The sequence below is a fragment of the Aotus nancymaae genome, unplaced genomic scaffold (assembly GCF_030222135.1).
Source record: "Aotus nancymaae isolate 86718 unplaced genomic scaffold, 86718_ANA_hifiasm-v0.15.2.pri h1tg000020l, whole genome shotgun sequence".
Taxonomy (NCBI): Eukaryota; Metazoa; Chordata; class Mammalia; order Primates; family Aotidae; genus Aotus; species Aotus nancymaae.
In genome coordinates this window covers 62,711,156-62,733,764 of record NW_026988432.1, presented here as the reverse complement: position 1 = coordinate 62,733,764, position 22,609 = coordinate 62,711,156, and the positions used below count along the sequence as shown (strand labels likewise).

General features: G+C 43.6%; 1 protein-coding gene across 7 annotated transcripts in view; it reads left to right on the top strand.

Moving 5' to 3' along the window:
* The first annotated feature begins 1,923 nt into the window (after positions 1 to 1,923).
* L3MBTL4 (L3MBTL histone methyl-lysine binding protein 4) overlaps positions 1,924 to 22,609 on the top strand; it is a 461,651-nt gene continuing 440,965 nt past the window's right edge. For 5 of the 7 annotated variants that reach the window (XR_010343647.1, XM_064379408.1, XM_064379411.1 and 2 more), the window contains exon 1: positions 2,430 to 2,540. The gene's annotated coding sequence lies outside the window, so the exon portion shown is untranslated. Of the gene's footprint in view, positions 2,003 to 2,056; positions 2,139 to 2,429; positions 2,541 to 22,609 lie in introns of those variants that run through there. The other 2 variants (XM_064379410.1, XM_064379409.1) reach the window with 2 other exon arrangements.

The following is a 22,609-nucleotide window of genomic DNA, read 5'->3' as shown; positions in this document are numbered from 1 at the left end:
GCATCAGGAATTTCTATCCTGACAATAAATCATCCTTATCTATCTGGATGGTTTATAATAATTCAGCTGAATCCAAGCAACTCTAAATACAAACGAACAAAGTTGTTTGCATTTAGAGTTGCTTGGATTCAAGTGAATTATAAAAGTAAAATGCCTATAACTACCAATGTTATAAACCCCTTTGCTCATGATGGATCATTGGTAAAGTTATAAAAATCAACAATGTGGCTATTTCATTTTAATCCGCAGCTGTCCTAATAAAAGGCATTTACTACAACAGTTTTCAAAAATTTTGAAAGAAGTGTACTAATACGTTCCTGCTTATTTATATTTCCATAAAATTTGAATAACAGTGTAGTTTAAAACAGATGTCAGCTTCTCTGAACAGAATCTCCTGTTGTCAGCACTATGCACCTATGCATTTACATTTAAGTAGCCATAGATGAGGCTTCCCGCCTGTTTCAACCTGTTTGATCGGTGTATCCTTTTCCTTATTTAAACTCAGCCCCTGAAAACAGTGTTTCTGCTTTCATAAACTTAAACTAAATATAATCAATAAATATAAAAATAATTGTTTTCCCCCCAAGATGTGAAGATAAGCTGATTTAAATTCACTTTATTTGGGTTTCAATCCAGCTTTCTTCTTTGATTTCATATATTTTAACATCAATATTCACTTCTCTGAAGGGCAAGTGGAATCAGAAGTGCACTTAACTCTTTCTGTGCTACAGGCATTTTGATATCTGTTGCTAATACCTAGAATCTTCAACGATAAACAAACACCGCTGGGATGGACCGGGGATACACTGCAATAATTGAAGCATTTTTGTGAATAGCAGGGAGGTGGAACTCTCATCTGCTGAGTCCCGTTCTCATTTCATCCAATCTGGTGAGCAAGTATCCAACCAAGGGTGGTACCTGCAGGTGTGGCCGTTATCACAGAAATGCAGCTCTATAAGGTCTCAGCACAACGTTAAAGTGGCCTGGAAAGAAGTACATTTCTTCCTTAACTGTGCTTCAAATGTTTTCCTCCCGCTACTGAGGTCTTTTACTTCTTTCTTTTTCTCTTTATCTCTAATATCTTTGTCTTTGTCTTTTTTTTTGAGATGGAGTTTCACTCTGTTGCCCATGCTGGAGTGCAGTGGCGTGATCTCAGCTTACTGCAATCTCTGCCTTCTGGGTTCAAGCTATTCTCCTGCCTCAGCCTCCTGAGTATTTGGGATTACAGGCGCATGCCACCATGCCCAGCTAATTTTTAGTAGAGACGGGGCGGGGTTTCACCATGTTGGCCAGGCTGGTCTTGAATTCCTGACCTCAAGTGATCTGCCCGCTCCCGTCTCCCAACTTGCTGGGATTATAGGCGTGAGCCACTGTGCCCGGCTAATAACTTTTTCTTAACTGACTAGAGCACAGAACACAAGTAGTGTGTGTTTGCACAAATTTCTATGATCATTGTTCTTGATTTTAAAACTTCATTAGCAAAGGTTTATATATCTCTTTTCAGGAAGAATATGAAATTATGTTTCTACAATGCCCAGTCTTGCTTAAAAAGCAAGTTTTCATTCTCGGTTTATGGTAGTCCACAATAAACCAAAAAGATCATTTTGGATGCTATCGTTGTTAATCCTGCTAAATTATTCAACTTCTTAAGGAAAGCAACAAACTAATATTTATATTGTACCTACTAGCTATTATTTGCATACTAGAGTTTATACACAAGGCATCCTATGAAAGAACATTTCATTCACAAGTCACAAAGTATAGTCCTCAGTTACCAGCTACCTTTAATAATAAGCTAGACGAACGATTTAATACAGTCCTCCCAAACCCGTTGACAATACTTTGAGAAAGGCCAAAGTTAGCCACTAAGGCCGTTAAGTTCCAAGAGGGCAGGATCTGCCCAGCTCCTGTTTCCTGCTCAATCCCAAGCAGTTAGAACACGGCCAGTAAACACTTCTCGCCACTTGGAAAGAGTATTCTTTTATTTTGAAATGGTATCCAGGTACGTGTGAGTAGCAAAGTCAAGAGCGGGAAAGGGGCGTGGGGGAGGTTGCAAAATCTGAGCAGCGGGACGGAGAGGGAGATCTGGTGGAGGGAGCTTTCGAAAGGTGAACACCAAGAACTGGGATGAAGCAAGGGTGAGCGCCTGGGACACCGCAGCGGGGGAGCAGGCTGACAGGCAGGAAGTAGCCAAGATTTGAGGGAATCCTTTCCAGGGAACAAATGCGGAGAAGGAGGCATCTGAAAATCCAGCCGCAGCCAACCCCCACCCACAGGAAAGCCCGGACCTAGGCGGGCCCAGCGCCACACGGCTCCCCGGGGAGTGGAACCCGGAGCGAGGCAGGTGCGGCGGGAGCATGCGCGCGGGGCGGGCAGGGGGCGGCTCCCACGCCCCCACCCCGCGCCTGCACCCTCGCGCCCCTCCCGCCGGGCACCGCCGGGCAGAGGCGCCGCAGCCTGGGCCAGCCGAACCTCACGCTCTGACTCGCCCCCAGCCTATCGCCCGGTCGGCGTTGCGGGCTGGCGCCGCTCCGCTGGGGGTAAGAAGGACGCCGCCGCCCGCGTGGAATGGTTGCGAGCCCGCGTGGGCGCCCACGGCCGCCGCCGCGCGGGGTGGCCCCGGTCCCGGGGCGGGCAGAGGGGCCTGCGCGACTCCCGCGGTGAGGGCCGGGCCGGGCCGGCGGGGGCGGGGGCGGTTGGGGATCGCCCCAGCCCCGGCCCCGGCTCTTTCTCTTTCTCTTTCGCCGCCAGGGCGCGTGCCGGGCTCCCCGCGAGAGGCGCTGCTTCACTTGTCGCCCACTTTGGACGGGCGCGGCCGCCGCAGAGCCCCGCGTCTCGGCTCGCCGCGAGGGCAGGGTCGGGGTGTCAGGCGCGGCCACCTGGGCGCCCCAGAGCCAGCGCAGCCCGGGTCCGTGGCTAGGGACGGGGCGGGACTCCCGAGGGCTCCCAGTCAGTCTTCCGGCCACCGAGCTCCGGGCGGTGGGCATTTGGCTTTTGTTTTCTCTGGGGACTGACGGCCCCCTCCTGCCCCCGTGTCCCCCTCAGCCGACAAGTGTCGTGTGCCCGGACTGGCTAGCGCTGCATCCCTCCACCCGCTTTCTGTCCTGTCTTCCTCTGCGAGTTCTGCCCAGCCTCGGGAGCGGGAGCTCAGGGAGTGCGCGCAGGGCAGGCAGGCGCCTGGCCAGCCTGGGACGGCGGCTCTCAGGCTCCTGCCACCGCCTGGAACTGCGGGAGGCGCGCTGGCCACATCCGCTCTTGCCGGCTCGCTGGGCCTTCTTGGGCCAGCTTGGTTCCAGGTGGACGCGAGCCGAGCTGGGCACACCTGGGCCAGCGCCGCAGTTTCCTGCGGGATTGGTGAGAGGGTTTTCGCGAGGTCGAAAACTCCGGGTGGGTTTTGTCCCCTGCCTTTGATCTCCCTTAGTCACTGGTTAAAGTGCAAAGTGTGCTTTAATTTATATACGCCCTTAGACGGACATTCTTAATGTGTCAGTGCCCCGTGGTGGAACTACATAAAAGGAAGGCCTGGTCATTGTTACTGTTGAGACTGCTGTACTTAATAGCCAGAGGAAGGCAGCCTGGTCACCGTGACCCACCTGGCCATTCACATGCTGAAGACTCCTCTCACTTCACGCTTGTTTGGACTCCACTATGACTTGCTGGTGGCCCATCTCCTGGATCACCCTGTTGGAGCTGTTCTAGAAGATGCTTGTGGCAGGCTCCAATTTCAGTCCTTCGCTGAAATAAGTGTAGTGGGGACTCTTCTGTTTTCTAGTCTCTTTCACCTAAAAAGGTTAAAGTGACAAACAGGTGGTGGTGGTGGCGGGGGCGGGTAGAGTTTGTTTTCCGTGCTTGGTGATATAAAAAACTTGGAATGCTTTTAGCTCTTCAAAAGATGCTAAAACTACCAACTTCGGCTATTCCTTATGATGCTACGGAATTAGGAGAAAGGTTGAAAGAGGAGAGGATTTTTTTCTTGGAGTATCCAAAGGGATTGGATTCGACTACACTGCTTTCTTGGTGTGTAATGGTTGAGTAGGAAGGAAGATGAACATAACACTGCTGTTAATTATGCTCTTAGGTGTGAGGCAACATTGAGGATGTATTGCATGTAACCTTTGACTGCGGAATTACTTAGCACTTTGCTGCACAATATTGGGGTCTCAAAAAATATTAAACTTGGTCAACCTCCGCAGTGCGCTCTCACTCAGTTTCCAAAGAAAGGGTATTGGTGGGAAGGTGATCTGGTGAAGACAGAGGTAAGGAAAGTTAAGGAACTGCCTTATTTTCACTTTTTAAAATGTTTTTTTTTTTTTTGTTTTTAGAGACAGGGTCTCACTCTGTCACCCAGGCTGAAGTGCAGTGGTACCATCATGGCTTACTGCAGCCTTGACCTCCTGGGCTCAAACGATCTCGCCTCAGCCTATTGACTGGGAGGGTAGCAGTTCACCACCACGCCTGGCTAATTTTCTAATTTTTTTGTAGAGATGGAAACTCACTTAACTTTCACTTTAAAGAGAAGTGAGTTTGCATATTGTAAAGTTCATCATAAGAATCTTAGGTGCATAACTTCATTGCAGTACCTGTGTGGTTTATATCTTAATTTACACTTCTCATCCCTCTTGGGTGGATATAAGCCGCCTGTGGTTGGCGTGGGACTTGACATGTGGGTAAGTGCATGCTCAACAAATACTCGTAGGACCGAATCCACATGTGAGCAGACGACTGCTGAGCAGAGGCAGGAGGTGATAAAAGCAGCAGCGAGGGAGATCAGGCTGATTGTGAAGGAAGATTTGCAGATGGAAAGCCCTTGTGTTTTTCCTATGAAGAACAGGCAGATCTGAAAGCCACCTTCGGGAGGTTGTGTAGGAAGCACCAGCACGCAGTCTGACCAAGGAAGCAGAAACCTCAACCCCTCCTTCCCCCATCACTCCTTCAAGGGGGTCAAGGTTTCCTTTCTCCAGAGGGCTGAAGGAGAGATTGAAAATCACCATTAGATAAGGGTTAATTCTTTCAATTAATTATTTTAATTAAGAAAAAATGGGCCGGGTGCAGTGGCTTAGGCCTGTAATCCCAGCACTTTGGGAGGCCAAGGTGGGCAGATCACCTGAGGTCGGGAGTTCGAGACCAGCCTGTCTGACATGGAGAAACTCCGTCTCTCCTAAAAATACAAAATTTCAGGCATGGTGGCGGGTGCCTGTAGTCCCAGCTCCTTGGGAGGCTGAGGCAGGAGAATTGCTTGAACTTGGGAGGTGAAGGTTGCGGTGAGCTGAGATCGCGCCATTGCACTCCAGCCTGGGCAACAAGAATGAAACTCTGTCTCAAAAAAAAAAAAAGAAAGAAAGAAAGAAAGCAAACAAGCAAGCTGCTGGTGAACTGGGAGACTGAGCAGCAGGAGAGGCAGGTTTGGTGGACTGGAGGCAGAGTGGAAAGGATAAGTTCAGTTTATACAACATTGGATCGAGAAAACCAAATACCTCATGTTCTCACTTACAAGTGGAAGCTAAATGATGAGCAGACCTGGACCCATAGAGGGGAACATCACACACTGGGGTCTATCAAAGGGTGGGAGGGAGAGGATCAGGAAGAATGACTAATGGGTACTAGGCTTAATACCTGGATGATGAAATAATCTGTACAACAAACCCCTGTGACACAGGTTTACCTATGTCTTTTGTGAGTACTTTCTTGAGTGACAACATATAAAAAATAGTATTTGGTCATTATTGTGGTTATGATGATCTATTTCTAACAAACCTGCATGTGTATCCTGAACTGAAAATAAAAGTTAAAACAATGTATTTATCAAATTACTAAAATATTATTTTAGTAATGCTTATATCATGTATTAATATATTATAGAAAATATACTTTGGTAAAAGCAAAATGGTTTTGCTTTGTGAAAAACTAAACATATTATTTGGCTCATTCTTATTAGAAAAAAACAACAGAAAACCGTTGAATCGAAGGAGGCCCTGAAATGGCTTTTCACTGGAGAGAAACACTGAAGTTGGGTCAGGGAAAAGCCGGCTAAAAAATACTCAGCGACTATGGGGGTGACCCTAAAAACATATGATAGGGTGAAATAAACTAGCACCCAGAGAAAAGAACAGTTCCATGACTATGGTCCATGCCCAGGAAGGGAGTCAGTGAGAGAAACTGAGAAGTGGTCCGATGAGGAGGGAAACCAGGTGTCACAGTCACAGGGAAGCCAGTGGAGAAGTAAGGGAGGGAAGGGAGGGAACGGTGTGGTAAGCCTTGTCGGTTGCTAATAAAAAATAGGAGCCGAGAAGATGTGGTTGAACTTGGCTAAAAAAGAGGTGATCTCAGTGGTAACGCATCCGTGCAAGCTCTGGGTAAATGTTTTGCTTTCTGTTTTAGTAATACAGATGTCCTCCTTTCGTTCGGATAGCGTTTTACAGTTTACAAAATATTTCCATCTTGTAACATTGGCAAAAATATTTTGAGGATGATTTATTATAGGAGCATACCTTCAATTGAAGAAAACTATTTAGGTTCATTTTAAAAAATAAAACAATGCACTATTTACTACACTGAATAAAACAACAAGCAGTATAAATATCGGCATCTTGCACTTAAGCAAAATAAAGCAGAACGATGAATTAGAAGATGCTTGGGGGAAATGAAGCTCTTCAGTTCACTCATACACATCTAATCTTTTGTTTAAGCATTTGCACAAATTTTTTAAAGGATAGTGACTTAGGATAATCTGTCTGTATTATTTGGCAAATAGAAACAATTTTTTTCTGCAGTAGCAATTGAAAAGAAGTGAAACCTTAACTCTGAGCCCATTAGAGTTGTCACAGCTCCATTCCCTTGACCTTTGTGTCCCTTTTGGGGATGACATCGCAGTAGTGGGGGCCCTGCTCAGTGTCACCTGGTGAACCTTCTTCATTTTGTGTTGATTTGAGCTCATATGGGAAACACTCTCTTAATGAGGCTGGAAGTAATGAGGCAAGCTCTGACAATGCTGATGTATCCCTCCTGAAGATGGATGTGAAATGATAAAAGTGTGGTCGCTGCCACAATTAATAATTGATTAATAAATTGTTTGAAAAGTATCAAGTGGAGTCCGCAGGAGATGAGCAGCAGTGCATGCATCTCATTACTTTTCACTGTAACTAGCCAGAGAGAAATGTGTTTAACTAGAGGGACAGATAGACAATACACTTTTACACCCAGTATTTTGGTTATGTAAGCTATTCTGATAGCTTTTAAGATGATCATGACATGAGCTTTCTAGATTAAATTGGCATTGCCCCAGTCCGTGCTTTATTTTTTTGAGTGAATTAAGGAACTTAGGGGTGAGGCATTTTTGTCTGGTGTCCGCTTTGCATCAGCTGTGTACTGTGTGTATGGGGGTGACTATGCAGACGTGATGCTCGCCTTCATGGAGCTTGTAGTCCAGTGAGGGGACAGATAGCAGCTAATCAGCCAAACACATATAAGTACAGACTTTAAGTAACTCTGAAAAAGACCCACATGAGTGCCTGATGCAGACTCGTGGGCTAGAAAAGGCACCTGAGGATGAGTAGCTGCTAGCCAGGTAGGGAATGGAAGCAAAAGGAAGTTCAGGCAGAGAGAAGCCCCTAAGCCAGTTTTAGGGAAAGAGCTCGGTGCCCTGGAGGAAGGAGAGAAGGCCCTTAGGCAGGAGGGTAGGGCCTGGGTGGGAGAGTGGCTGGAGGCCCCGGGAAGGCCTCTCTGAGGACTGTGTGCAGCTTATTTAGACGGGTTAGGACAGCATTGTAGGTGTCTACATGGGAGTCAGGTAGGTGACCTTGGACCGGGGAGCAGGGCATGGAGATGGGTAGAAGTGGAGGGACTTGGATATAGTGGAGGTGTAATGTGTGGAATTGCTGATGGGTTAGAGGGTAGATGAATGGGAAGTATCCAGGATTACTCCTTTGATCACTAGCATGAGACATGGAGTAAATTTTGGAGACAGGGGAAGGCTGGGGAGAAGTGTACCTGGTAACTCTGCTTGGCTCATTTCCCCAGTGTAAGCCCTAGGGGAAACAGGTTATTTTTAAGGGGACAACTTGATGTAGTTGTGGTGTGTGTCAGGCACTCAGCACTGTGCTAGGCAGATGATTTTGGAGTTTAGCAAATGTGGGCATTTCCCCTTTTCTGTGCCAGTGGGTTTTGATATTCTGCTTAGGCAGTAGGCCTAACAGCCCTCCTGAATTTGAACTGCCAGTCTGTCTGGCACATGCACCCAAACACATGCAGTCTTAGAGTGTGCCATCATTTCAGTCCTGACCAGATGGTCTAAATGATTGCATGTGCCGAATGGACCATTTTTTACTTGTTTTCCCCTGCAGCATGCGGCCCCAGCACTGATCCTGACATTGGGACCTTTCAAGTTCCTGAAGGGTCAGTGGTTCTGTAATTATGAGCCATTGCTTAATTTTCATCCTTCCTTCTTTTGTGAGTACTTTCTTGAGTGACAACATATAAAAAATAGTATTTGGTCATTATTGTGGTTATGATGATTTATTTCTAAATAAAAATCAAGGACCAGATTATAGCCACAATTCCAGGCCTGTGTGAATGGATATAGGTTAGTGCTGATGCCCATTAAAGCCCAGGTCATACACAAGCAGCTTTCTGACTCCTAGCTTTGATTTTCTAATTTGGTTACACCTGGTATACTCACTTGGTACTGTGTGGCAAATGGGGTTAAGATCTAAATCCAGGGCCAACAATTTGGATGCCTAAAGGAAGGTAATAAGGAAAGTAGGCAGATAGAGGAAAATTAGAGTTCTCTTGGTCTCACTTTTATTTTCCTTACCTTTGAAAACTGGGCAAGACTGGGCATGGTGGCTCACGCCCGTAATCCCAGCACTTTGGGAGGCTGAGGCGGGTGGATTGCCTGAGGTCAGGAGTTCAAGACGAGCCTGGGTAACATGGTAAAACCCCATCTCTACTAAAAATACAAAAATTAGCCTGGCGCGACACACCTGTAATTCCAGCTACTTGGGAGGCTGACGCAGGAAAATTGCTTCAACCCGGGAGGTGGAGGAGATCACGCCACTGCACTCTAGGCTGGGTGACAGAGCGAGACTCCATCTCAAAAAAACAAACAAACAAAAAAAAAAGAAAGAAAACTGGATATAAGTACTTGTCTACTATGAGAAATAGTGAGAAAATCCCCTTAGTGCTTTGGAAGCAGTAGGAAGTGGTGAAGACTATAGCAAACCGTGGGTCTTATGTGTTCTGAAGGAGGTGGCTATTGTTTAAAAAAAATAAGCAAAACTGAAGTTGGAAATTTGCAGTTTTAAAAATGTGAAATCTCTGTATTTAAAAATACTGCCTTAAATATGTCTGCTGACCAGATGCAGTTTGTGGTCCACAATTTATAAGCTCTCACTGGTGGGGTCAGCTGTATAAGTAGCTGGATGTACTCTACTCTTAGATTGTTTTTTTCTTATTTACCATGAATGTGGAGTGTGTGCAAACATTCTAACTTTTTATGCTGCTGATCCTGCCATTTAAGTGTAACTTGATGAAATCTGGGAGTTGGGAGTGGGAAGCTTGGCTAAGCCTGAGACTCTGTAAGCACATCCCGGTGCTGGGTTGAAAACAACATAGACTTTATAACACTTTCATTCATGTTTCTGTGAACTTTTTTCACAGTTTTCCATTGTTGAAGTCTGCCTTTTTTACTCCTTGTCTAATGGTTTGTGCAACTCATGGACATCCTCCTTTGTGTGTGATTGGAGGGGGATGGTGTCTTCTCTTTTGGTAGACTTTTGCACATTTGTGTCTGCTTTTCTTGTTTAATTTGCTCCTCAAAAGAGCCTCCAAGCCTCCTTGAAAGTGGATTATATGTGCTGCAGGCTTTCCTACCACGATGTACTACTGTTACTGTGCATGATTGCACTCTGAAGTGTGGAATTTTACTTTCCTGTGTTCTTCAGAAAAACTTGTCGGGTTGAGTAAGGGCTTGCTTGTTACCATATATTTCCAGAGCCTAGCAATTGCCTGGCACATGTTAGGTGCCCAGTGAATAAAGGATGAGTAATTTGTGTCAATTAGTGACAAGCTTATTCAGGAAGGAAATCTTACAAAATTCCTAACATTTTAGGATTCTGTGTGTAGGCTTCTAAGACTTTGGGTTCTATTGAAAACGTAAGCACTGACCTTTCAGCTGTTCATTTAATTATGGTTACATATCCAAGAAAATATAAAGGTTCTACTCTTTGCTTTATGGCAAAGAATATGCTTTAATTCCCTATCATTATGGCCTTTAGTCCTGGCCTTAGATATCATCAAGGTGAATTATTAGAGATGCCAGCATAGCACTTTCCAGTCTATATTTTATGCACTCAATTTCTGAGAATAGTTAGAACAGAGATTTTTTTTCCCCTTTCTCTTCCAAAACTATGAGCTTGGTGTGATTTTATTCCTAGAAGATATGTGACTGTTTTGGGGCAGCTTCACACATGCAATTCAGCTTAGAAGAGGAGCTGTTAAGGTTAACAGACCAAGAACTCAAGGGCGCATCCCCACTTCAGCAGTGGCTGTGGGCTTTGTGTTTTTTGGTGAATCAGTGATGCCCATCTATTTTATGGCAGTCAGTCATTAGTAATCTTTAGAGGCACTTTATTCTTTTACTATGAGGACAAAGAGAATATAATTGTCAGTCTTTTTAGAACTGGCTTGCATCTGTGTCCAAAACAAACAATGCCCATCGCTGTGGAGTAAAGAGAACAAAGAAAGGAAGCTGTGGAGGGTCCAGTTACACATAACCACCGCCATGCGCAGAGTGTGAGGTGAGTAGGCATGGCCTGAAGGCTTTACATTGCATTTATTTCCAAATACACTGGCTTTCAAGATCCTAGAACTTTCATCCCAGAGTAGCTGTAACTTCTACCCTAGGCCACCTTCTGCTTACGGAGAGGCTTCTGATGTCCCACGTTTGGCAACTTTGTAAGGTTTTTTTGTTGTTACACATTTGGATTCAGCATTTTTTGAATTTTAGGGAGTTTAAAAATAATGTCATCCAGGGTTTCTCAATCTCGGTACAGTTAACAGGGAATTTCTTGTTTCGCATGCTGTCCGGGCCTTGCAGGATGGTAAGCAGCAGTGTGTTCCTTGCCTCACCTCAGGAGACTCTGTAGCACCGCCCCCTCCTTAGTTGTGACAGCGAAAACTATCTCCAGACACTTCTTCCAGTCCCTTGAGGAGAGGCGGAGGGGTAGAATCACCCCAAATCATGAGCTGCTGATTTAATACAGCCTGTTTTGCAGATGGTACTGTAATATTGGGGTTCAGGGGTTCAGGGTGCCCTCAGTTCCTCTGAGAGGACATTTCTCCAGGTTCTTGGTTTCCTGCCCTCTCAAGAATGAGAGAGGGGACCACGGCGCAGTGCGCAGTAAATGCGGGACTCAAAAGTGTTTGTAGAAAGTGATTTATTTAGAGAGAGAGAGAAACAGGAGGAGAAAGAAAGAGCTAACGCTCACACTGAGTGAGAGAATCCAGAAAGATGGAATCCAGGAGAGGAAGGCAGCTTCCACACTGAGTGGAATGGAGTAGAGAGAGAGATAGAGTTTAGGAGGGGAAGACAGGCTTCCACGAAGGGAGTGTTCGTGGAAGGGAACTCCAGAGGGGAAATCCAGGATAGAGAAAAACAGCTTCCATGAGCACGGATCCAAACATGGAGTCCGAAGGGGTGTGGAAGAAGGGGACTTTTAACTTGGTAGGAACCCCCACCTTCTCAAAGACCCTGGGCCAATGAAAGGAGTTCCTTAGAACTTCCACTGGAGTGATTGACTCTTAGTTTCTTCCCGCGCCCTCGAAATTTAAACATTAACTGTTAAATCTCCCGGATGGAGAGAGATGGGAGGAGGCATGGAGCTGGGAAATTCCTGCCCTTACAACTACGCCCCTTCATGGACCCAGAAAGAGAACACATTCCCTCAGTACATCAGAGGTCCGGTTGTATTAAGCAGTGTTTCCAGGCTGAAAAGTCACTATGTCAGAATACAAATAGAAAAGCACATTATCTACCTGGAGGGAACTTCTTATCAATTTGAAACTCCTTTTCTCTTGTAAAATGTTATAATCATAGTAGATAGTCCCTGTTGATTCTTTCTTGCCATGCCTGGCCAAGTACAAGTGTCATTATTGTTAACCAAACTATGGTGAAGACATAAAATTATTAATAGCAGTTTGAAGGCAGATTTGCCCACATTTATCCATCTGAGTAATGGCATGGTTGGAACTGTGACTTGGCCTTCCTCTTCAGGTTCCAGCCCACGAGGTTTTCTATGATGTCATGGCAACCTTTGCTTTCAGAGCGAGGTTTTGCAATAAAGTTGTGTTTAGTAGCTTGGCAAATTTCATTCTAGAGCAATAATTAATATTTAGTGTGCTTGCACAGTTGGGAATTATGAAGCCAGCAATATAGACAGCTGCTAAGTAAGAGTACATTCCTTCATTCCCTGAATGCTTACTTAGTGTGTACTTTGGCTATGGCTATGGTAGGCCATGGAATGTAAGTGGTATTAGAAGGACCACACAGACACCCAGACTGGACCTGTTCCAGGAAACTCATAACCAGGTGCAAATTCAGATTTGAGACTTCTTTGCATGGTAGTACAGGAGACTCACTGGCTTATTAATAGGTTTCTTCCTCCAGGTGCATTCCTCAATATCTGTGATGGGTGCTGGCAGGAGGCAATGCCGATGGGAAGGGATGGAAGAGCTCTTCAGTGGGTCCTCAGGCTCATTCCCTGTGTTTAGTGGGCCCTCGGGCTCAGCCCCTGTATTTAGCAGGCACTCAGGCTCAGCCCCTGGGTTTAGTGGGCCTTTAGGCTCAGGGCCTGTGCTGCCACTGAAAGGGAGTGAGTGTGCTTTCCAAAAGTTAGTGAGAGTGACAATATCCTTGTCAAGGCCCTAAGTGACAGGCACTATTGTTCTGCACCACAGATGGTACATCAGGAGCTGTTTGTGGAGGTCGCAGCGCGGCAGGGCTGTGTTACCTTCACGCCAGCTTTTGTTTTTGTCAGCTGTATCATATTGCACTCCCTCCAGAGACCATGTGTTATGGAGGGAAGGAAAAGTGCAGGGTTTTAATAAGTCCCTTGCAGAGATGAGCTATCTTCATGGTTATATTATTTCCCTATTGTTTACGTGGCCACTGCTGGCATAGGGCACAAAAGAAAGATCTGTGTTACTTTTTGGAAATTGAAAAATCTCCGTCCTTGCTTTTGCATGCCCTAGTTGAGTGTTACACTGAAAGTGAAGATCATAAATTCACCAAAACATGTATGCTTTTGTATAAGAGCAAAAGTTCTTCAAGTTTTCCTGAGCTAAGTTGCATTTAAACATGTCAGTAAAACTAAAACTAAAAAGAAGTAGCTAGCTGGGTGTGGTGGCTCCCACTTGTAATACTTGCACTTTGGGAGGCTGAGATGGGAGGATTGCTTGAGTCCAGGAGTTCAAGACCAGCCTCGGCCACATAGTGAGACTTCATCTCTCCAAAAAAAAAAAAATTAACCAGGCATGACGGCATACACCCGTGGTCCCAGCTACGTGGGAGGTTAAGGCAGAAGGATCCTTTGAGCCCAGGAGGTTGAGGCAGTAGTGAGCTGTGTTTGAGCCACTTCACTCCAGCCTAAGTGACAGAATGAGACCCTATCTCAAATGAAAAACAAAAATAAAGAAAAAGAAATCGCAGGGCCGGGCGCGGTGGCTCACGCCTGTAATCCCAGCACTTTGGGAGGCCGAGGCGGGTGGATCATGAGGTCAAGAGATCGAGACCATCCTGGTCAACATGGTGAAACCCCGTCTCTACTAAAAATACAAAAAATTAGCTGGGCACGGTGGCGCGTGCCTGTAATCCCAGCTACTCAGGAGGCTGAGACAGGAGAATTGCCTGAACCCAGGAGGCGGAGGTTGCGGTGAGCCGAGATCGCGCCATTGCACTCCAGTCTGGGTAACAAGAGCGAAACTCCGTCTCAAAAAAAAAAAAAAAAAAAAAAAAAAAGAAAAAGAAATTGCTTATAAATTATTTTGAGATTATTTAATTTACTGACCTTGTTGACATTTTCCTGATTTTTATCCAGTCCACTTCAAGGTTTCCATAATGAAGGTCCCCATAGTCAATTAAAAGCACAGGGCTAGTGTGTCCTTCCGTAGGATAATGCTTTTCTACAGGCCATGACAAGCTTTTCGGACTCAAAGGAAAGGAACAAAAATTGAGCTTTTTATGTTTGTCCCCAGAGTCTGAGTTCCCTGCTCCCCTGCCAGGTATACAAATAAAAGCATCAGTGAATGGCTTGGGGTGCACCTGTCCGCTATGCTCCTTTTTCACTTGTTTGTTGAACCTAATATGGAAAGAACCAACGTGGAAGGACATTCCTGAGTGCCTATGGATCAGGGGTTCAAACTTAATCAGACTCTTTAAAAAATTATTTCCATAGTTTTTGGGGGAACTGGTGGTTTTTGATTACATGGGTAAATTCTTTAGTGGTGACTGGTGAGGTTTTGGTGCACCCATCACCTGAGCAGTGTACACTGTATCCAATGTGTAGTCTTTTATCCCTCACCCTCCTCCCACCCTTTCCCCTGAATTCTCAAATCCATTGTATCATTCTTATGCCTTTGTGTCCTCATAGCTCATCTTTCAGTTAGAAGTGAGAATATTTGATGTTTGGTTTTCCATTTCTGAGTTACTTCACTTAGAATAATGGCCTCCAGCTGCATCCAAGTTGTGGCGAAGTGCCTTATTTTGTTTTGTTTTATGGCTGAGCAGTATTCCATGGTATACATATGCCACATTTTCTTTTTTTTTTTTTTTGATGGAGAGTCTCACTCCATCACCAGGTGCCAGGCTGGAATGCAGTGGCATGACCTCGGCTCACTGCAACCTCCGCCTCCTGGGTTCAAGCGAGTCTCCTGCCTCAGCCTCCTGAGTAGCTGGGACTACAGGTGCACGCCACCATGCCCAGCTAATTTTTTTGTATTTTTATTAGAGACGGGGTTTCACCATGTTGGCCAGGATGGTCTTGATCTCTTGACCTCGTGATCCGCCCGCCTTGGCCCACATTTTCTTTATCCACTTGGCTGATGGGCATTTAGGTTGGTTCCATATTTTTGCAGTTGTGAACTGTGCTGCTATAAGCATGTGTGTGCATGTGGCTTTGTCATGTAATGACTTCTTTTCTTTTGGATAGATACCCAGTAGTGGGATTGCTGGATTGAATGGTAGTTTTAGTTCTTTGATAATAAGCATTTGTAACATTTCTCTAAGTACCCTGAAATGAAATTAACAGATAAACAACTCACCTATACATACTGTCAGAAAAGTGAATATAATATGCATCAATAATACAATGGAAAAATATATGTAATTTATGATAATATGATATATACTTCAAAATGTTTGGATCTGACTAACCTAGAAAATAAAATCAAGTAGTTAAATGCTGGTACCTGCATGTGGATTCACCATGAAAATGAATGTGAAAATGCTTTATGGGTGAACTATACTGGGGAGGGAGAGTCATTGAACAGCATTGGGTTCCATGATGTCATTTTCTGAAACGGCGAACAGTATTTGCTAAAGTTCTGTACAAAACAAAGCAAAGCCTTTACTCAGTATACAAAGAGTTGCATTCCTGGGAGAGATAGGAACTAGTTAAATAAGCAAAAATACTTTTTGATTATATGTAAAATGGAAGTAGGTTTAAGGTTTAGAGAAGCATAAATAGGTTTTTCATACACATAAATGTCAGGTGGGTTGCTCCAGCTGTGCAAAAGGCAAGATGATATTTTGCTGGGAAGAACTGTCCCACATGTGGGAATTCTAGCAAGACTGGCCCTGTGTCCCTTAAATGCCACTCAAGAAACACCACACATATTTTAAAAAACTCCCCTGGGGGTGATCTACTTCCCCCTTCTTTCCTACCTTTGTCTCTAGTGAGGACTACTGTTTTGATAAATAAAGTTGAGTAAATTCTACTGATTATTTGCAGTGATGAAAGATGGAGGGTTTAGAATAATCCCAGAATTTAGAATAACCATTCTTTCCCTTTAAGAATATTTTTTAATATAAAGTAACCTTTTTATTCCGTAAGAGTTCTGACACTCTCAAAGTTATCATCTTAATTATTCTAAAACCTCAGCCTTGCAATGAAAATAGGAGTGGATATTCTATTTTTCAGTGAATGACTAGGCAATACTTAGTCCACCAAGCAGTATTTGCATTCACTAGCGATTAAATTTCTGATTTGTGTACTTTATATTTAAACCTTGTTCTATATGGCACCAGAGGTTAAACCTTTTGTTTTTAGCTTAAAGTGAGTAAATTGTCTGAAGATGAAAGGGGCTGCCTTGTAGATAGATTTTGTAGAATAGAGAGAGGTGTGCAATTAAGTGACCACTTGTACGGATGTTATATAATATTTGATTGTGTGTGTGTGTAAAGAGTTGAACTTGTTATTTAAGACTAAGTTATATTTTCTTGTATTGTAGATACTTAAATTATTCCTAGAAGGCCAGAATAATTTATTAGAATTGTAAGGATACTTAGAAACTTTCTATCTTAACTTTCTGGCCAATACAGGGATCATTTCTACAGTGTCCTTGAGAGATGGTAATGTAGATTATGCAAGGAACTTAAACAGTATTTTTAATCGTGAAATATCAGTGGAATAAATACGTATAGCTCCCCAAGGTAATTATTTTGAAGAGATGAAAATAATCTGAATACATAAACTCTGGAATTTTGTTTTAAAGAAAATCCTGTTTAGACATTTTATGCTTCTATGCTGATGCAGGTATCGATCATTATGAGAAAAACAAGCAACGTAAATTCATGCCTTTTCTGCCTAGGCTCACTGCCACTTGAAGCCATGGGCTTAGAGAAATATAATACTGGCTTAAAAGTTATCTCTCCACTTTCTTGATTCCACAGTAACTTCTCATTGCAGAGGTTTGGATTGACGTTGTAGCCGTCCCTTGAAGGCACTGCACCCCTGGTTTTGGTTATGGAGCTCTTTCTGCACCCTTGCTTTACTGCACCCTTGCACACTGCACACTTGCCTTTTCATTTCTTATTGCCTTTGTGCCCATGTTAGCCTGGTCTTGGTGAAGATGGAGGTGTCAACACACAATATGTGGGGATGCTTTTCAAAAATTAAGCCGCCTTGCGTGTGCGCACAGGGCACACTTTCCCTACTGACTCTCACCTTATTATCCCAGAGAAAATTCATTGTAGTATATGAGGCTTACCACATATAGTTTGGCTGTAATATACTAGTCCTCATGTGCTTTTTGCTCCTCATTTGAACTTTACTTCTTATAAGCTGTACTTTACATTCTATAAGCTGTCTTCTTGCCCAGTGCATTTTTTGTCCTGGGCACTTTTTGTGGTTTGGGAAGAGGGTAAGGGTATGATTGGATTCCAGTACATTCTTACATTTGAATATGCTGTAAGAAGCAGCAGGGACTTAGATTTCCACAAGGTAATATTGTAATGGTTTTTGACAACTAGTCAAAATCAGAGTCTGCAGTGTTACATATAAAATGAATATGTGGTGATAGCTATAAATGGTGCTTGTAAGGTCTAAAAATTAAATTAGTATGTGCCATGTGCTGTTATTAAACACCCACACATCCTCATATGAATACGATAATTTTATTATTGATTTGATAGTCATTATTGCCCATGAGATATATAAAGGTGTATTTCTCTTGAGTTCAGTTTGCTTGCTACTGTATAATTAGAACCAAATATAATGTCAGATTGTGTCTAAAGGGTGGCTAGGGCATGTGGTTTTATGAAGTCCTTTGCTAATGATGGGAAATGGAAGTGTGAGTAGGCTAGCAGCATCGGGTAGCTTAGGATGGCGTCCTGCTCCAGGAGTGCACATTGAGGGCACCTTGTGAGTCTCAGCTTTGACACTCAACAGTGCCCAAGAAGAGAACACAAGAGTCAGGTTTTGCCTCAGTTGCTGTCTGCACTGCCCGTGGTCAGCACCTGAGGCCTGTAACAGGTGGCTTGTCTCTCTCTGAACCTCTCTGTAGATTACAGTTCTCGAGGTATGCCTTGCTTGATTTTGGGAGTGAGCATGAAGCCATTTTCTTGATTATTGCCTGTATGAGCAGAGATTTTGGGATACCTCCCAAATAGTTTACAAAAACCTGGGACAGGCATGGTGGCTCACACCTGTAATCTCAACAATTTGGGAGGCCAAGACAGGTGGATTGCTTGAGTCCAGCAGTTCGAGACCAGCCTGGGGAACATGTTGAAAACCTGTCTCTACTAAAAATACAAAAAAATTGACCAGGCATGGTGGCATGCTCCTGTATTCCCAACTATTTGGGAGGCTGAAGTAGGAGGATCACCTGAGCCCGGGAGGTTAAGGCTACAGTGAGCCACGTTTGTGCCACTGCACTCCAGCCTGGATGACAAAAGTAACACCTTGTCTCCAAAACAAAAACATATCTAACCCCTAGATTTTTAGTCACTCTTCTTCAATATAATCCGTGGACTTTCTGTCACTTTTTTGTCTCTCATTTAACTCTGTATCTACAGGATAAGTGTAGAAACACTAGGGCAAAGTGCATTCAATGGTTTATCAACTAATTTGGGCTTACACTTAAACCAGATACAAAGGGAAGAGAGGAAATTGGCATATTAAACTGTTTTAGTTTTAGAAAACTTATCAATAGTGTAATTTTTGAAACATTTAACATAAAATAACTTCTTAAGGTCATGATGCAGAACTTCTTAACCTTTAATTTTCTACCACATTTCTTTATAACACTATATTGGATGTATTTTTAAAAACTTGTTTTATATTTCTGTAGCACTTAGTACTTATAGAAATTAATGTAAAATTTAGTTGCTTTTCTTCTTTTTAAACATGTCCTGATATTGCTACACAGTGATTTCCCAAGGTCAGAGTCATTAGTGGTGGTGAACTCCTGACCACGAGTTTTGAAGATTTCTGTGTTTGCTTTTATTTAAGAAAATTGTAATTGACTAAAACCATTGTGTTTTGCAGGTAATCAAAAACTCAGAATTTCTGTAATAGAATAAATGGTTTGGGAAGGAGCCAAAATTTTTTTTATTCTGAATATTTCATTATATCATATAGAGACTATGAAGGGTATTATTAAGGTTAGCTGAGCAAAATTTACCCTGTTAATTCTCCATTAGCTATATTACCTAAAATAATTAGAGTTTGCTATTTTCTAAAATATAAGTATAGCGACACTTGACATTTTGCTGGCTTTTGAAAAGATAGCAACTGCTGAATGTTCTTTGCTAAATTATATCATCAATTGAGATGAAAATGAGTTGGAAATAAATGGTTATGGCGGACAATTAATATGCAGTTAACAAACCCACAAGAACAAAGCCACTTATACAGTTAGGTGCCACTGTTTCCTTTTTCTTTTCTTTCTTTCTTTCTTTTTTTTTTTGAGATGGAGTCTCGCTTTGTCGCACAGGCTAGAGTGCAGTGACATGATCTTGGCTCACTGCAACCTCTGCCTTCAGAGTTCAAGCGATTCTCCTGCCTCAGCCTCCCGAGTAGCTGGGACTACAGGCGTGTGCCACCATGCCTGGCTAAGTTTTGTATTTTTGGCAGAGACAGGATTTCACCATACTGGTCAGGCTGATCTTAAACTCCTAACCTTGTGATCTGCCCACCTCAGCCTCCCAAAGTGCTGAGATTACAGGCGTGAGCCACTGTGCCCGGCCTCCTTTTTCTTGCCAGAGGTTTGGCTAAGTGTAATGAAAATATAAAGAGGTTTCATGTGCCACATTAAAAATAAATAGGAAAAGTATATTAGAAACCAGTTTGAGGTGATGTGCTTTGATATGGTTGGTGTGTTGTTGAAGCATATCTTCCAACCCACCAGCAGAAAGTGACTGGTTGTTTTAGGATTGCTAGACAAACACTGGGGTGCCCCCTTGGGGTCTTCAGAGGCTGGCTTCTGGGTCTGACAGATAGCCTGAGAAGGTGAAGTGGCCTTAGGATGAGAAGGTGTGGTGGGCTTATGGTGCCTGGGGCACATGTCTTCAGGGCCTCTACAATGGATTGGTGCTATTTGGGAGTTTGAGTCCTCTGGTCTTTTTTCTTTCCCCCAACAGAAGTCTGAAATCCAAGAACAAAATGTGTGTGTGTAATTTCCTGGGTTTTGGAATAGTGTGAGGCACAACCATAACACCTATAGGCTGAATGAGGCACGGATCGCTAGCCTGAGACTTCTGGCATATGCTTTTATCAAAAGCAAGAAGGCGACGAAGTCAGACAGAGGAAAGGACTATTTCAGAGCCTTTATCCATTCTCTGCCTCTGTGATGTGCAAAGAACAGATTATGAGCTCAGCTCCGCAGAGAAGGCCCTAAGCCTGACGTGATCCCAGGCAGCCCTTGTCCTTGCTGTTGGCATTCTGAACCCAGGATGGAATGATGTTCCATTCTGCACCTGCTTGCAAACAGTACACCTCTTCCTGCAGAGGAGGGTGCTCTCCAGCATTCCGCTGTCTTAATCTGCCGATGGCCATTCATTATAGAGCCACTTCTCCCTTTTCTGTCGTCTGACCTCTTAACACTCAGTATCTGAAGCAGAGATGTCCGCATTTGGGGCTGTTTTCTGTACCCTTTAAACTGTATGTGAGCTCATAGAGAGTTGACAACTTTTTTTTGTTTTGTTTTTGGAGCAAGGTCTTGCTCTCTTGCCCAGGCTGGAGTGCAGTTGCACTGTCATAGCTCACTGCAGCCTTGAGAGAGTTGCCAACTTTTCATTTTCCATATGCAGACAAAAAACGAACAAGCGACCATTTATTACTTACCCTTAAGAAGATCACCTTAACAACAAAAATGTAAGAGGGAAACTCTCAGAATAATAGTTTTTTCTTCCAAAGAAAGGACAGGTAGCAATGTTGAGTGAATGAACACAGTGAAGAGGGGTTACTATGGAACTTCTCAGACGTGAGAAACTTTTTATCTTTTTATTTTTAAATTTTTATTTGAGACAGGGTCTTGTTTTGTTACCCAGACTGGAGTACAGTGGTGCAATCATAGCTCACTGCAACCTTGACTTCCTGGGCTCAGGTGATCCTCTCATCTCAGCCTCTCAAGTAGCTAGAACTATAGGTGCACACCACCATGCCTGGCTAATTAAAAAAATTTTTTTGTCAAGACTGGTCTCACTATGTTGCTCTGGATGGTCTGAAACTCCTAAGCTCGAGCAATCTTCCTTCCTTGGACTCCCAAAGTGCTGGGATTACAGGTGTCAGCCACCATGCCTAGCCTGAAAACTTTTGATATAAATTTTATAATGATTTTTACGATACCACACTGTGAGCAGTTGCTTTCTTGATAGAGATTTTTCAGTTTGGGCTCTTTGGACAGTGATATTTGAAATAAAGATTGGGAGAGAGATCCAAGATGGCTGATTACTAGCAGCTCAGGCTCGTAGTTCCCACTGAAAGCGCAGAGAACGAGAGGATGCCACACTTTCAGATGAATATTTGTAGCTCACAGACCAAGAGATTCCCAGCGGAGGAGCCCCACGGGTCGCCAGGGCGACTCTTGTGGCCGGTGCAGTGGTTTTGCTGGCGCCTTAGCACGGCAGTTCTTGGTGCAGAGTCCAGAGATTTCCGGGCAGAAAAGCACTATCAATCTTAACACCGCTGTTTTGCCTGGCGCAGTGGATTGCTCAGATTTCGGCACTGGGAATCAACAAGTTGGACGTCCGCTCAGAGACCTAGTTAGAAAGTCGGTAATTACAAAGACGACAGAGGGATAAATATGTAATGAAGGGAAGAAACCAGCCTAAAAAGGCAGAGAATACTCAAAATCAGAATGCCTCTCCCTCTACAGGGGATTGCAATTCCTCATCAGTAACGGAACAAGGCTTAATGGAAAACGAGTGTGTTCCAATAACAGAAGCAGGTTTCAAAAGGTGAGTGATAAGAAACTTCTGTGAATTAAAAGAACTTGTTCTAACCCAATGCAAAGAAACTAAGAACCTTGAAAAAAGGTTTGATGAAATATTAATGAGAATGGACAATTTAGAGAGGAATATAAGTGAATTGATGGAGCTGAAAAACACAACACGAGAACTTCGCGAAGTATGCACAAGTTTAAACAGTCGAATTGATCAAGCAGAAGAAAGGATATCAGAAGTCGAGGACCAGCTCAGTGAAATGAAACGAGAAGACAAGATTGGAGAAAAAAGGATAAAAAGGAATGAGCAAAGTCTCCAGGAAATATGGGACTATGTGAAAAGACCTAATTTACGTTTGATAGGTGTACCTGAATGTGACGAAGAGAATGAATCCAAGTTGGAAAATACTCTTCAGGATATCATTCAGGAAAACTTTCCCAACCTGGCAAGGCAGGGTAATATTCAACTCCAGGTAATACAGAGAACACCACAAAGATATTCTTCAAGAAGACCAACCCCAAGGCACATAATCGCCAGATTTATTAGGGTTGAAATGAAGGAGAAAATACTAAAGGCAGCCAGAGAGAAAGGTCAGGGAAGGTCAGGTTTCCCATAAAGGGAAACCTATCAGACTTACAGCAGATCTCTCAACAGAAACCCTACAAGCCAGTAAAG